A 6,498-nucleotide genomic window follows, 5' to 3' on the forward strand; every position below is an offset into this window, starting at 1 on the left:
GTTGCGGCCGAAGTTTTCATCTGTTAAACGTGAACGTCGAACGTCGAGCGCCACTTCTTATAAGTGGCACTCGACGTTCGACGTTCACGTTTTAAGGATGAAAACTTCGGCCGCAACCTCTCTATTTATTTATTTACTTAACACCAGAAGAAGAAGAAGAAAAAGGAGGAGGAGAAGGAGAAGGAGAAGGAGAAGAAGAAAGAGAGAAATGTCTGTATTTAATAATAATAAAAAAAAAAAAAAAAACAAAGGTAAAATGTCGTTTTCAATTTAATATAAAAGCAACCAATAGGAAGTGAATACAAACAATCATTTTCATTTTTACAAGAGAATAGTTTCTTGACTTTTCTTCAACTAAATGTTAAGATATCTTTTCATAATACAATCCCTTATTTTCAATCGATATAAGGATAGTACTATTACATTTTAAACTCTTGTCAAACGTACACACACTTCAATATCAAACTTCCCCCCTTTTCTTCCTATTTTATTTTATTTTTTTTATACTGTCTATCTGACAAGTTATATTGTATCACATATATTAGTAGTCGCTTCTCTTTATTTAGAACAGAAACACTGCTGTTGGTGACACGAATGCTGACTCATTCGCTAGTCGTTCTTTACCAAATCACCCCCAAGCTTGTGGTCTGAACGTCGGAATAAAACTCCAACTAACCAATTTTTATGAGCTCGACCCTTCACAAAACTGTCAAGTTTCGCTACTAGATAGAGTATATATATATATATATATAGAGAGAGAGAGAGAGAGTGAAGGAAGAGTGAGACGTGATTGTAAATGACGTTGCCTCGTTAAGATATTCTTCCCCCCCTCTCCCCTTTGCTACAAACCTTCCCAAAACGTTGTCTTGGTAACGTTAAGGATATCGATTTGTACCAAAAAATTCACGCCCTGTAAAATTCCACCAATAGAATTTGTTACTGACCGTATAACTGTCCAATCTTTTACACTGTGTGTAATAACATTGGACAGATTTCGGCCAGTGTGGCTACCAATGTCAAACGATGTGATAAGTGGTAATATAGTTGCAATGTCTCTAGTCATTAACTTTGTACTGACGAGGAATGCGGCAATTTTCTATACTCTTCTCCCTCCTTTATTTATTATTATTTTTTTTTTCTCCTTGTAAATTTCTTTATTTTTTTTTCTATAATGTTTTACTTTATTTACTTGAAGAGAAAAATAACTCCATTTTACATTTTTACAAGCATTAATTGCAATTTTATTGCGTTTATTGCGCTAGGAAAATGTGTAAATTAAAATTGAAATTTTGTTGTTTTTCCAAATTAATTTGACTTTTTTTTTATTTTTAAATTTTTATATGTGTTAAATTTATTTTAAAAAATTATAATTATATACAAAAATCTAGTTTATAATTATTTATTTAGGCCCTATTTATAATGAATCGTGTATAAGAGATCTTACTATACTCTTAAATATAACTCTTAAATTTATATTTAATTTATAGTAAAATATATAAAATTAAATTTATAATAATCTTTAGACGTTTAATCAACTTTTTATATATATTTTATACTATAATTTATATTATAAATTAATTATTTTAAGGCCTATTAAAAGTACAGTACGGTACAGTATATCAGTGCTTTAATTGAAATCTAATTGTAAAATAGTCTTCAGGAAATAATTATTTGAATGTATTTCTTTATTTTTTATTTATTATTAATCAAATTTGTATATTAAACATATTATAAAATTTAAAAAAAATATGCAATTAAAAGCAAGGAATTGGCAAAATAATTCACTTCTATAGAAGAACGAATGTTAACTCCTGAACAATTGAGATAGTTTTTAGAGGTTATAAACATATAAACCTTCGCAAATCTATAAAATATTCTTTATTATATTAATTTTATTTAAAATATTTAAGAATATAAGAGTATTTTTTTACGTATTTTTCATTTTTTATAATAGTTATCAAGGCCTATTTCCAGGAATTATTACTACTTTCTTTATTCTTTACTCTCTGTTTATCATTGATTTATTTGTTATAATACAATAATACGTTCTTACATTGCCAATTTATTCTTACTAGACGTTTAATTTAATTAAAATTTTTAAAAATATGGGCCTGTATAAGAAACTTATTTCTATTGTAAATTATAAGATGAAGAAGAAGAAGAAGAGGATGATGATGATGATGATGATAATGATGATGATAATTGCAAATTTCCACTGATTTTTCCGTTAAAAAAAGAAGGAATTAGAGTATAAAAATCTTTAAATTATAATTATGAAGTAATAAAATTGTATTTTTTTTTAATGATTTAAACATTATGTGAAGGATATTTTCTTGATTTTAATGCTGTAAAAGTGGTAGATAAATTGCAAAATTCTTGCTAATTACTTAGGGAAATTATATATTTTGTTGTGTTAAAATTTGAAAAAGAATGTAAACAATTTAATAAATTTACAATTAATACAATAATAAAGTGTTAATGTAAAAGAAAGGGAGTAAGAAATATTCGAAAAATAAGTAAATTTTAAGATCGAGTTGAGTTAATCATCTTTTCATCTCCATTATTAATCAAGAATAAATTTATAAATTTCTTTCTTAATTGTAAAATATTGTACATTTTAAGATATTAATATTATATAAAAATAAACAATATAATATAATAAATGNAGAAGAAGAAGAGGATGATGATGATAAATGCGTATTGATCGAACAAAAGATATGAATTTTTATGAGATTAAAATGCTGTATGTTTTATATTATAATGTAAAATAAATGTTTAATATTCATTTAATTAGATATATAAACATTATAATCAATAGAAACGATAGATTTTATTTTAACAAAGCCTCTACTTACTCTCAATTATAGGCCTTAATTATTCCTACTTTTAAAAGAAAATACTAAATTTCTATTAAAATTAAATAAATAAAGTCTTTATTTATTTTATATAGACAATATATATATATATTTAAAGCTATATATAAAAAAAATATAACGTCACAAAAATTCAACAAATCGGAAAAGGTGCCCCTGAGCAATCGTTGTTTATAAGGGTCTCCTATGATTGGCTGTAGTTTGAAGAAGAGGAAGAATCCCCCTCTCACAGGCTGGACCTAAGAGCTTAGAATCTTTACCGATTGTTAAATACAATAGCCTTGTCAAAAAAATAGCTCTAAGTTTATAAAAATAAGAACATGGCCAACATAATAATCCCTTATTCTTACTTCGAAAATTCTCTTACTAACATAAACAAAGACACGTATCTAAACTTATATACATAATAATCAAGCCTACAAGCCTATAATAATTAAACTACTTGTTGTATAATATATTAGTAAAATTTGTATATAAAAATCTTTAAATTATAATTCTTAAAAGCACGTTTGTCTCTCCCAAACAATAAGTTTAGGCCTATAAAGGAACAGCATTATTAATGGAGGAAACAATTTTTTATTAATGGAGGAAACAATTATTAATGGAGGAAACAATTCTTTACAGTCTATAATTGCAAAAATTATATAAAATTAGAGTAGAATAATTAATTAAAGCGATAGATTTTTAAGTTAAAATCAATTTACGGTATAGAAAAGTAGCGTGTCGATTCGACACTTCTATATAGAATTGCCTAACGAACCAATGGTCATTGTGGCACGATCGTTCGAACACGTTTTAACGTGGCATGTTGCATTAACGAAGCACCTTGCAAATTTCGGACGTGAGTGGCGAACGTGAAAAGGGAACCATTCGTTGCCCGATTAGTTTTGTTAAAGTCTCGGTAGGTCGTGGAAACGTGCCGGGGTGGCGCGTGCCATTCGCCATACCCGCCTTCGGAACCGACTAATGAGGGACTAAGGCTACAAATTAGGGACGGACAGCGCCACCTCACGTAGACACGCGAAGTTAGGATCGTTAGTCAGCGACAAAGCTAATCTACTGTATGACGGACAGCGACACCTAACGTCGGAGATTCGAACTGGAAATTAGCCCACCACCGACTCGACATCAATTGGAAATCGTTAAAAATCGTAACGTCGAAAAATCTATCAAAAATATATTAATTTGTACTGAAAAAAAATGGAGGAGGAGGAGGAGGAGAAGAAGAAGAAGAGGAGGAGGAGGAGGAGGGAGAAGAGGAGGAAAAAATCATTTTAGTTCACTCTCAATTAAAAAAATATATATATATATATAAAAAAATCTTGTATATAATGAGGTGATCAACTACCGAAGTCGGGAGAAATAAATTGTTAAATATGAGGAAAATCATTTTGTTTCAAAATCATCGAAAGCTTTTAACAAACAAGATTCTCCTCCACCGGATCTAATTTCCATCTAACGAACTCCCAATATCTTACTCCAACGTTTATTAAATGATAATGAAGATTAGAAGAAATTCCATTAAACTTTATAAGGTTTACTTTTGTTTCTTACAAAGAACGAGTGACATTAACTTTTTTTTTGTAGTAATTACAGTAAAAAAAGAAAAGAATTTCTAAATAATATATATATATATTTTTAAAATATTTTGACATCAGAAGAAGAAGAAGAAGAGGAGGAGGAAGTTAAAAAAAATTCTTATTCTAAGCTACTTCATAAACGTTAATCAAACAGACAATTCTGTAATTAACCCGTGGAACCAATCGGGAATTCGTTGAATAGAATCACAGAATTGGGAGTAGATAAAAGGAAAAGCCTTTATATCGATCTATACAAACGACTTGGAAGGAGTAGGGCTTGGTTCGTCCAATCTGTGCTCTAAACCGTGACTGGGAGAAAGATTAAAGTCCCGATTGGCACTGACACTAGATGTTCAAATTACCGTTAATTACTGCTGACGTGTTGAGCCACAACTTGGACCCTAATCGCAACAATCATCCCCTCGCTACTCCCAAACTCGATTTAGTCCGCAGACTTCCGGGTCCATCTAACGAGATTTATACGCTATTCTAGGCAAATGGTTTTCTCTTCCCCAAAACTCTCCTCTTATTCCTTACCATAACTCTTTTCTACTTCCTTTTTCTACATTTATTTTATTTTTCTTTTCTTTTTTCTTTATTTAATAATCAATTCTTAACGCTTTGAAATTCATACTTTCGTCTATAAATTTTTGATTATTCTTACATTGTTTTCGATGTAGAATACATTTAATAAGTACTGTATTTTGATTTTGACTCCTTATTTATTATTATTTTTTTAATATTAATAGCTTTATATGTAAACTTTATTTATTAATTTTTAATATATATAACGTGTAACAATTGATTTTCTATAGATAAGCTCGTATAACTACTATAATATCAAGATATAGGGTAGGCCCTATCTGTTTCCTATAGGCTACAGATACTATTTATTTAGGGTAGGTTTGTCTATAGATTGCTTGATTTCATATACATAAGTTACATACTTGTAGATCTTATTCATAGACTTGTATGTTTATAAATAGACAGAGATGTAGTTTATCCATAGATTTGCATGTAGGCCTTAATGAAAGACCTATATACTCTTCATATAATCATATAATCAGAACTTAGCTACAGACTTACGGGCATTTTATGTAGGTTATCCATAGATTTGAATGTAATTTATAGTACATCTAGAGACTGTCTTGTAGATTTTAGTCATAAATTCATACGATAGATCTAAACTATATACAGTAGAACCTGAATTAACGGTCCACCTCTAAGCTGTAGACATTTTTCTTTATGAAACTAATACAAAATAACCTGCAAACAACGGCCATTTTCATGTTCCAGTCAGTTTAACTGTGTTCGCCATTATAAATTTCTATAGATCCAATTTACAATTAGACTTTATCTTCTATAAATAAATCGTTTAGGAAGAAAACAATTTAAAATTACGCTATTCCTTTCTATAATAAAAGCTTAAATAATCGAAAATTAATACAAAATGTTATCTAATGGCCTACATTGTGTGAGAGAATCTACATTTAGTTTACTATAATCTAGGCCTATGGATTATATATGAAGAATAAACGTTCTATTTTAAGTAAATATGAAAGATGTGGGTTCATATATGATTTAAAAAATAAATGAGATCCGAACCAACGCTTTTTAGTAACATAATCCTTAAATTACTATTAATAACTACCATCTTTACTTAAGCTAACAATGAAAAGTATGTGGGATTTTAAGTGATTGAAAGCATTTCTAACGTTTTTATAACTTAAATTAACATGTAAAAAAATAAATTATCGATAAAAGTATTTGTTTATAATTGAATTTATTTAGAAAATTCGTTCTAACATTACTGATAGAGTCGAATACTTAGTAAGTTAGTCAAGATTTCGTTTAGTTTATTTTAATTAAATCAAAAGTAAGCTATTGTCATTCAACCTTACAGACCATTACCAGAATTCCTTACTAACATTCGAGAGAATTCACATAATTAGATAAAACCTCATTCATCTATTACTGTTATAACTAGCGATACACATTGATAGTCACTCAGCATCATCAATCAATTGACATAATACATTAGCTTT

This window comes from Centruroides sculpturatus, unplaced genomic scaffold (genome assembly GCF_000671375.1).
Source record: "Centruroides sculpturatus isolate CEXI.00-Female unplaced genomic scaffold, Cexi_2.0 scaffold568, whole genome shotgun sequence".
NCBI lineage: Eukaryota > Metazoa > Arthropoda > Arachnida > Scorpiones > Buthidae > Centruroides > Centruroides sculpturatus.